The sequence below is a fragment of the Squalius cephalus genome (assembly GCF_949319135.1).
Source record: "Squalius cephalus genome assembly, chromosome: 18".
Classification (NCBI taxonomy): Eukaryota; Metazoa; Chordata; class Actinopteri; order Cypriniformes; family Leuciscidae; genus Squalius; species Squalius cephalus.
The window spans coordinates 32,755,892-32,767,147 of NC_137139.1; positions in this window are offsets into that span (position 1 = coordinate 32,755,892).

Genomic DNA, 11,256 nt, shown 5'->3' on the forward strand with positions numbered 1-11,256 from the left:
TTAAAATCCTGTCAATGAAGACAGTGTTCCTGACTGCACTGGCTAACATCAAGAGAGTAGGGGACCAGCCTGCAATACGGACCGGTCAACTCTTAGGTTATCCTGATACCCTGGCCCGGATACGTGCCCAAGTTTTTCACCACTCCTTTCAGGAACCAGGTGGTGAACCTTCAAGCGGTGCCCCTGGAGGAGGCAGACCCAGCCCTAGCTTTTCTCTGTCCCATCCGCGCTTTACGCCTGTACGTGGACCGAACACAGAGTTTCAAAACCCCAGACCAGCTCTTTGTCTGTTATGGAGGCCAGCAGAAGGGAAAGGCTGTCTCCAAGCAGAGGTTGGCCCACTGGATAGTGGATGCCATCGTATTGGCGTATCAGACCCAAGGCGAGATGTGCCCCCTCGGGTTGAGAGCTCACTCGACCAGGAGTGTTGCTTTCTCCTGGACGCTGGCACAGATATATGTAGAGCTGCGGACTGAGCAACACTCAACACATTTGTGAGGTTCTATAATTTCTGTGTAAAGCCCGTGTCCTCCCGTGTACTCACCTCAAGTAGCCAGTAAACACCGGAGACCCGTTTGCTCCCATCCTAAAGACCAGATACATGCGATTAACCTGTTCCTCAGTTGAGTTCCCCAGCTGGCAAACCCTGTTGGAGTTCCTCCACCCTTGAGGCAGAGCATCCGACACCAGGCCTGACACTCGTATCCAGTAGTGGAACCTGTGCTAGGCTAGTTGCCCATATGTTGTGATCCCTACGGTGATCCTATATGTGTATTTTTCCACGTGTCTTTCCCTTGGGAGAGTCCGCCCTGCCGTCCCTGCCGGTGTTGACTCCCCCTAACTAGGCCGTAGCAACCACTGAGACATTCCCGATCTAGCACTGCCCTAAAGGCCAGTCCACATGTGTAACTTCTACATGTTAAATCCCTACAGGCAAGATGTGGCATTCGAACCGTTCCTTTCCACTTGGAAAAGGCACGCTTTCCCAGTGTTATCCAAATAGTCTTACAGTACGGGTCAAGTGGAACAGCAGTGATTGACCTTCTCTGTGGAGAGCTGGAAGGGTCACCAATAGTGCCGCTTTGGTAGGGATCCCAATTCATTCGTCAGTTCACGTCTGATGTAACGTTGAATGTAACTGACTGAAAGGGAACGTCTAGGTTACGTATTGTTTTATGGTGCGTAATTTTAAACGCCTTTTACCTTATTTTAATTATTCTCAGGTTAGGTAAAGTAAGTCAAATCGGTAAACCAAATCATTTACAAGCTTCAACTGCAGGAGGCACAATGGCAAGACATCCAACACCGGAGACGTCCTTTACGAATCAGCGTCTGCCTTCATCTTCTCCTTTCAGCCTTATATAGACCATCTGAATTCTTGAGGTCATCATCTTTGGAAATCCCCTCATAATTCATTAGTCTTTTTCCAATCCGAAGTCTTGAACTGTAATAAGTTCTGGACATTCCTTTCGCACCTGTCTATATAAAGCCTTTCGCCTCTTCGTCTTTCTTCCTTCTGACCTTTTCTTCGTCGCATTCTGTATCTCGTCCGCAACACATACAACGATAATGCTTGCATTTTTCTTCTTTCTTTAGCAAAGCTCTTTCTAATACATGTTTTGTTCCTCACTATGCTTTTTAATAAATGCTTAAAACACACTTTCTCAATAAACCATTTTACAAAAACAATTGCAGTGTTTTTCTTTATAAACTATTTTCTTAATAAATCGCTTTACAACAACTTCTTCTGGTGCCTTGCTTCATTAAAACACTTTCATTATATAAGGTTACAATTATGGTTGAAGTATGGTATGGTATGGTATGGTACAATACATAAGTGCTTCATACACAAAAAGGCATAATTATAATAGAATAACTGCATATTCTATAACAGTATGTAACCCCCTGTTCCCTGAAGGAGGGAACTGAGACGTTACGTCCCGTTGCCACAATTGCCGTACCACCGCTGAGCAACCGTGTCACCGGCTCGGCTCCTCAGCAAAAACCTGAAATGCGAGCACACCCCCTTCACTGTTTATACCCGCGCTGCAGGGCGGAGCGTGATGCAAATCTTGCATGCTGTGCACTGGCTCGTTTCATTTACACTCAAAGGTGATTGGGCTCTCAGACAAGCCTATTCGTCAGTTCACATTTGACGTAACAACTCCATTCCCTTATTCAGGGAGTGAGGGTTATATACGTAACCTAGACGTTCTTCCTCAACAGTGGCTTCTCATTTGCATGGATTCTTTAGTGTTGTTTTGATGCCAAAATAATGTTCTACTGATCACAGTTTACTTTACTTTAAGACAATGCAGAAAAGCAGAGCACATTTGGCGGAAGACAAAATTTGTCGTCCATTAAAACATCTACAAAGACAGCATCCATGCTTTTAATATGGAACTAGGCAAAGCTAGATAGACTTTCTTCTCGAATATTATAAACAGCAACTTAAACAACACACGCACTCTTTTTGCTTCTGTAGAGAGACTGACAACCCCCCCCTCCCCCCAGAAATTCACTTCTTGTCTTTGCAAACCAAGTACACTTGAGTTGATGCCATATATTAGTCGTCACTAATCTGATGCAAAACTTAAGGAAACATACAAATCTGTTTACTAGGGAAAACAATTGCAGTCAGTCAGAATAAAATCAAATGCAACAATTTATTATGTCAGGTAAATGTATCATGCCAATTTCATAATCGGTTCAAAGATAATAAATACAAAACATCAAATGCTCTGGAATAAAGAGAGAAGATGCGAACCTGACATTATAAAATACATGATGCGAAGTGTTTTGCATACACTCAGCATCATGGGCTAATTTGAGTCACAAATCGCCCCGAGCCTCTTGTTGCAATTCATTATATACCCAGACCAAGACAGAAACTTCTTTCACATGGAAACATTTGCTAACAATGGGCCTCATTCACCAACTGTTCTTACGAAGAAATGTGTTCTTAAATCCCACTTAGGCAATTTTTATGAAGATTCTGATATTCACTAATGTTTTCTTATCTTAGATTTGTTCTTAGCTATGAACAAATTCTACGCAAACTCAAGAGCACTCTTGCGCACATTTGAGTGATGACAGTTTGCTCCAAATAATTGGTTACTGCATTTTATTTCATTCTAAAGTAATTTACAATGATATTATTTTACTGTAATGTATTTCTGATCATTTGTTAAATAAAAAAAAATCATAGTATGCAAAGAAACACTAACACTGCAATTTACATCAGCAATTAAGCTGATTAAATCAAATATTATGCCTCGTTTGGCATTTACCAGTTGCAGTAGAATTTCTAATTCAGAATTACTGAAGTTCTTTTCTCGTTTGGTGATCGGTGGACCACCACCATCTGTGCGTCTTTTCGACATTCTCCAACATTTCTTGCACACGGCCCTGAAGTGTCATGTCCTTATATGGGACGTTTTCTTATGCTAATTAGGAAAAACTGGCACGCACTTTCAGTTACGAAGACGTGGGATTCATCAATCCTAAGAACACAGGTGTGAACAATTCTGTTGTTCAAGAACATGTCATGAATCCGAGGTAGACTTTTCTTAGGAAGATTATTAAGTACAAAGTTAAGAAGATTCTTAGGAAGATATTGGTGAATGAGGCCCAATGGGAATTTGAATTCAGAGTTTACACCTTTTGAGAGCAGGAGGCCATTTGCCTGAAAGACGCACCCTCCTCTGTGTGCAAGTTATCTCTAAACTCTTAAAAAACTATTACCTTTTGTTTTACTTCTTTGGGAATGAGACATTTGTACCAGTCACATTGAGACATTTCAAATGATACCAAACATGTATAATTACTTATTGTACTCATTTAACATTGCATAGGTTTTTAGTTCTCAGGAGAGCCTGCATAACCGTTCAGGGATTGCGGCCCCTTTAAATGTTCTGAATGTGTGATGACGTGGGGCGCTTCACAGCGCCTTGGTTTCTCTCTGTGTTTTCTTTAAAATAAATGACACACACATTTGTGTGCTCAACGTGAGAAATTGTCTCTTGCAAATTACTGCAATTTCCACACTGGTGACCCCGACATTAGTCTTCTGGACGTATCCAGAGACACGACACGACCATGACCCTGAACGCTGTCACCCTCAAACTCCCCGAATTCTGGGAATCGTCGGCATCGGCATGGTTCACCCTGACTGAAGCGCAGTTTGCGTTGCGTGAGATTACCGTGGATACAACAAAATACTACTACGTTGTGTCGGCTCTCGGAAATTCAACGGCATCCAGAGTGGTGAGCCTTCTTACAAATCCTCCGGCAACTGAGAAGTATACAGCACTCAAAGCCCACCTGTTGAAAACGTTTGAACAGTCAGACGCTGAGAGAGCCAGCAGGCTTTTCTCACTTCAAGGACTGGGTGACAGCAAACCGTCTGAGCTCATGGACCGTATGCTGGATCTTTTGGGTGGTCACAGACCCGATTTTCTTTTCATCCAGCTTTTCCTGCGTCAGCTGCCTTCCCAAGTGAGAGCTGCAATTGCCAACACCACAATCACTGACTGTCAGAGACTGGCTGAAGAGGCTGATAAATTTTTCCTGGCGAGTCAGGGAAATTGCGCGGCCACGCTTTTTCCCGCACACATTGCTTCGGTGACGCGGGACAACTCCACACTCATCACTGCAACCACTTCTCGTCGGCAGCAGTCTTCTGACCCCCAACAGCCTTCAGGTTTGTGTTTCTACCATGCAAAGTTTGGAACTAAGGCTAACAAATGCTGTTCACCATGCAGTTTCGGCGGTTTGGGAAACGGCAGGGCCGGCGCTCAGTAGTGACATCCTTCTCCTACAGCCCCCATAGCCATCACCTTGGACGCCTCTGACTATGCTGTCGGTGCTGTCTACGAGCAGTGGGTAGGCGGGGAGGGCAGCTGCTGGCTTTCTTTAGCCGTCAGCTGCGCCCCTGTGAGCGGAAGTGCAGCACTTTCAACTAGGAGCTGCTGGGTCTCTACCTCGCCATCAGACACTTTCGTTCCCTACTGAAAGGCCGACACTTCACTTCTTTTGTGGACCACAAGCCACTGACATTTGCCATGGCCAAGGTGTCTGGGCCTTGGTCCGCCCGCCAGCAACGGCATCTGTCCTACATTTCAGAGTTCACCACGGACTTGCAGCATGTTGCTGGTAAGAACAACCGCGTGGTGGACTGCCTATCACGGGCTGTGGCAGGGGCAGTCCATCTTGGTTTGGATTACAACCGCATGGCGGCGACTCAGACCACAGACCCGGACGTGCAACTCCTGAAGACCTCGACTACAGGGCTTCAGATCAAGGAAGTGGTTTTTGGCGACGCCGGCACCACGCTCCTGGGTGACATCTCCACAGGTAGTCCTCGGCCGGTCGTTCCCTCGGGATGGAGACGACAAGTTTTTGATGTCATTCATGGTCTCTCCCACCCAGGTTCGAAAGCGTCACAGAGACTGATTGCATGAAAGTTTGTTTGGCACGGCCTCAAGAAGGACGTTAGGGACTGGGCTAACACCTGTGTTGAGTGCCAACGGGCCAAAGTACACTGCCACACTAAAGCCCCGTTAGAGTCATTCCCAGTTCCAGAGAGACGTTTTGACCATGTAAACGTGGACCTGATCAGTCCATTGTCCTCCTCTCACGGTTTCACATATCTGTTAACCATGGTTGACAGGACCACCCGCTGGCCTGAGGCTGTGCCATTGACGCCAGTGGCGTCTGTTGAGATGACACGGGCATTTATTGTCACCTGGGTATCCCGTTTTGGCACTCCTTCGGACATATCATCTGACCGAGGCGTGCAGATCACGTCTGAGCTGTGGGACGCTGTCGCACAGAGCCTCGGAGTGAAACTCCACCACACAACCGCATATCACCCGCAGGCTAACGGACTCTGTGAACGTTTTCATAAGTCGATGAAGGCTGCCCTGCGTGCCAGCCTCAAAGACAACAACTGGGTTGACAAGCTCCCGTGGGTGATGCTGGGCATCAGGACTGCGCCAAAGGAGGACCTTCAGTCCTCATCCGCAGAGCCTCATCCTCCCTCAGTCACACATCCCCACTGGACTTCAGATGGCTGACTATGTTTTCATTCGCCACGATGCCCACAGGGGACCGCTACGCCCGCCCTACGAGGGCCCATTCCGGGTTCTGGAGATGGGGGACAAACATTTTGTGGTGGACAGGGGGCGGTAAACCGGAGCGACTCTCCATTGACCGCCTCAAACCGCCTCACTTGGACATGGCCAGGCCCATTGACCTGGCCCAGCCCCCACGACGCGGACGGCCCCCTGCTCTGCACCCACCCCTTGCTCCCCTTCCTCCCACACTCCATGCCCCATGCCCGGGTCATGACGGGACACCGGCTGCGGTGGGGTCTCCTCGACCTCCGGTACAGAGCAGCCGTTGTGGCCGGTTGATACGCCCACCTCCCCGTTGACTGGTTCTTCTTGTGATATGGTGAATTCTGGGGGGACGTGTGTAGTGAATGTGACATACATAATTCACCTTTGTTGTTAAGCGTAGTTCTATACACTGTTGATTATAAATGCGGGCACTTTAGTGTGCTCTTAGCGGGTTTCTGCATTACCGTTCAGGGATCGCGGTCCCTTTAAATGTTCTGAATGCGTGATGACGTGGGGCGCTTCACAGCGCCATGGTTACTCTCTGTGTTTTCTTTTAAATAAATGACACGCATTCGTGTGCTCAACGTGAGAAATTGTCTCTTGCAAATTACTGCGATTTCCACATACATTTATTTGTTTTCATCAATGTGTTTTACATGAATACAAAGAGCAATGTGGAACATTTTTCCTTTTATTTGCTTGCAAGGTAGCCCAGACTTACTGGCACCCGCGTTATGTAAAGACATTTATTTGTTTTCATCAATGTATTTTACAAGAATACAATGTATTTTACAAGAATACAAAGAGCAATGTGTGAACATTTTACCTTTTATTTGCTCGCAGGGTAGCCCAGACTTACTGGCACCCGCCTTATGTAAATACATTTATTTGTTTTCATCAATGTGTTTTACATGAATACAAAGAGCAATGTGGAACATTTTACCTTTTATTTGCTCACAGGGTAGCCCAGACTTACTGGCACCCACCTTATGTAAATACATTTGTTTTCATCAATGTATTTTACAAGAATACAAAAAGCAATGTGGAACATTTTACCGTTTATTTGTTCCAAACTAAAAAAAAATGTTTCACTATATATATTTTTTTGCTGCGGAATTATCCACTAACCTCATTTATAATAGCATTTGAATGACATGAAAGAGAGCGTTCGCGGTGATGGAAGAGATGTGCGCTGTGTTATAATGCGTTTGCTATTGACTACGGTCATATAATTTAATGTGTATGCTTAAAAAAAAAAGAGCTGCTAATTTTATTTGTTGTTTGTTGATTTCCAAATAAAAAAATTGTTGAAATGTTTTCAGTGTTCTTCATCAGTTCTTTTTGAACATTTTCATCTCATTTGAACAAAACTGTGATAATATTGATAATCGTGATAATTTTGGTCTCTAAAATCGTGATATGAAATTTTCATACCATTACCTCCCTACATGCCCGAGTTGAGAGAATCTTTTTTAGCCGTTTTTGGCTATCCGCTCCCCTGAGCTCCGCCTGTTTTAATAAGGCTGCTATGCAGTAGGCTTGCTACGATAGTTGGTTTGCTGTGTTTGCTGGGTAGTTAATGAATTAACTAATGTTAACAAATGAGACGTAATTGTTACAGTCACAGAATCAGCTTTCAAACACTTAGTACACCTGAAGAAAAGGTTCAGATAGTTGTCATAACTGCCCCTCTCCTGTGAATACTGAGGCTTTCTGTTAGCCTCCTTGGTAAGCGGTCCTGAGCTTAGGACTCAGGACACTTTAGGAGTCGTCTTGGTAAGGTCTTCGCCCTCATAGCTCAGCTAGGCAGTATGCTAGATTGCTGGCTCTCTGTAACCCAGGCTCCCAGTAAAGCATTCAAGTCCTCCTGGGAAGATCGTATTTACGAGGTGGGAAGTCGTGTTTACGACGTCATGTGCGTTCAAGTCATTTTCGTCGGAGTAAGATGGTGGAGTACTTTCTCTTAATTAATTACACAAAAATACAGCAAGGTTCCTAAAATATACTTCCAGAAAATAAAGAACAAGTAATGTGCATCAGGTGTGTTTTAGTTTTGTATGTTTTTAATTAATTTATTGAAGACACTGTAAACTTTGTTACAAATTATATTGTTATATTATAATATCATATTCTGTGCAGGCAATTAACGTACTTCGCTGTAAATAGAAAAGTCTAGCATTATCACTGCTAAATACCTTTAAAATGAGAATGTAAGTGTAAGAGTGGGATTTAACCTTAATAAACTACAGTATTTTCAGGTTATTTATATGACAATGTGTAGTACAATTACCAAAGAAAACTTGTAGTTTAGACTGGAGTGAGGTGAAACCAGAAAAAAAAAAGTGCAAAGCAAGTTGTTGTTAGCTAGCTGCTAATTGGTTTCAATTGTATATGGTAGAAAATTAGACGATTAGTTAAAACAAACTTTTTAATGCTACTTTTTTTATTTTACTTTTTGATATTGATATGATTATACCAAAATAATTATTAGGTCTAGCAAAGAAGGATTTTATCTTACAAAGCAATGAAATCCAGTGGTAAAATCACAGCTTTAAATCCAATTTTGACCCAGGAAAAACCCTGTAGGGTACATCAAAACAGAAATAAATAAAAAAATCGAAATACCCTCTATATTAACAGAAAACATTCTCTACAAATCAATTTGTGTCTACTGTGAGCAATCCTTTTCACAGTGTCTAACATTTGATTTGAAAATACATATTTTTATTAACTTTTAGCGTGTAGCTACAACAGAAATGACTCACCCACCGCAGTTCTCTCTAGCTATAGGGAGTGCAATCTTTTTATTAACTTGAAGAACCCTCAAACTATATTTTTCATAGCAGACAAATGTCATTAAGGATATAACATTAAAGAATTTTGAATGTTCTGATAACTATAATAATAGCTGCCATGTAAACTTATGAAATATTTGACTTTGTGTGCTCACCTTTTTTTATAGCATGCCTTCATTTATTTTTTGACACATTTTTCAAATGACTGTAAGTCTGCGCTCAATCGGCCCAAATGTAGGCATCCGACCAGCGGGGAAGGTCTCTGCGCGTTACTGTCTTTTCTCATGGCAAAGTAATTTTGATTAAATTAAATATTTTCTCGTTATTTCATAAATGACTCCATAAATGAAAAGGTTTTAATGATATCTGTGCATCATTAAATGTGAGCGAATGTTTGACTATTCCTTTTAACTCTTTAATGAAAATAATGCCAAAGTCAGTTAGAATAATCAAATGTAACAATTTATTATGTCAGGTAAATGTATCATGGCAATTTCATAATCAATTCAAAGATAATCGATACAAAACATCAAATGCTCTGCATTAAAGAGAAGAGATGCAAACCCAACATTAAAATACATGATGCTAAGAGTTTACTCTTAAGTATGAGTCACTTTTAGCATCATGGGCCAACTTGAGTAACAAAAGGCCAAGAGCACTTTGCTGCATTCCATTATAGACAGAAACCTCTTTCACATGGAAACATCTGCTAACAATCGAAATTCAGAGGTTACACCTTTTGGGTGTAGGAGACCATTTGTCTAGAGACATGTTGTCTAGTTTGTATGCCAGTTCACAGTGAAATCACAGTGTGAGACATTTCAAATGATACCAAACATGTATAATACTCGATGATAATCATTCACATTAAACTATATTTTCTTGGGTGAATTCAGGTGATCTGAGCATGAGAGAGAGGGGGTGAGGGAAGAGGGAATGAAATGTAGATTAGGATGACTCGGGGTGAGACTTTTGTCTCGATAGTGCACAAGGGGGAGTTCAAATGTTAATTTCTAGCAAGGTCCAAGGTCCATACTGATGATAATTATTCACATTAAACCATAAACCATATGGATTTTTGGGTGATTTTCATGTGATCTCAGCATGAGAAAGGGGGAGTGGGGGAAGAGGGGAAGAGATGTATTCTGAGGTGAGACTTTGCGTCTCAAATGGTGAAGCTAACTTCACAAGAGTGAGTTCAAATGTTAATTTCCTTTGTTCTCTTAGAGAGTAGCTCTGTCTTCCAGTTTTTCCAGTCTTACATGACATTATATATTGGTTGTTTTACCTTTGTACAAGACCCAGGAAATCACAGGAGATTTCACTGTGAAACATGTTTAGTGTGTCGTTTTTATCCAGCTGCATTTGTGTAAACTGTGGTTACTCACTCAGCAGAGATTAATTACGAACTGTTCCATATTTATGATTATGGGCGGAGTTACTATATGACATCACTGCAGGTGAGTAAAGTAAAACTAAACTGGTGAACAGGAGCTTCATCAAACGGCAGCATTTCATTTCAGAAGAGGACTGCGACTGATTGAGGCAGCAGCAAAACTGTCATGCCACAAAAAAGGCCACATCCCACCACTGGTGAAGAGAAAGGAAAAAAGAATAAACCTGAGGAAGAGAAAAAAAAGCAAGATAAAGGTAGGCTATGATAAGAAAATTAATATTAACTAAAATAGGTTATGTTGCGATCTATCTTTAGTTGGCTAGTTAATTAACATAGGTAGCATATCTTATTGTTTAAGGAAAGTTCATTTAGGGACAGAAGGGGTGTGTGCGATATCATGATTTTTGCTCGTGGACTATTAAAATATCAGCTTTTGAAGAAATATTGTATTGTGCTTCAGCGCACATTCTATCAGTTGCAGTTCTGGCGCCTCTGTCCCAGTACTGGACAACTCGATGTACATTCACATCACAAGTAACACATCACAACACAGCTGTAGCGTTACACTCACGGAACACTGTACTTACTTGCAATCACAAAAGTTCATTATTTGAATGTGCTTTAAAACCTTGCCGGTTAAACTTTTCATTTTTTCTCACATATTTTAGTGTGGTATAAAAAGCAACTCTTATGAAGTAGCCTACGTGTTCATTTATCATGCAAATTTAAGATGTCTACATGAGTTCAGGACAGGTCTAACATGATTAGGTAATTTGGTCATGTGACCACATATTTATTTCCTGCATGATATTTACATCTTAACACAGTGATGACGTCAAAGCTCAGAAATGACACGCATGTTTTCTGAGTACATTTTTTAATAGATCATACATTTTTTGCACACATCATCATAAAAGACTGCAGATAAATGAAGACGGTTACA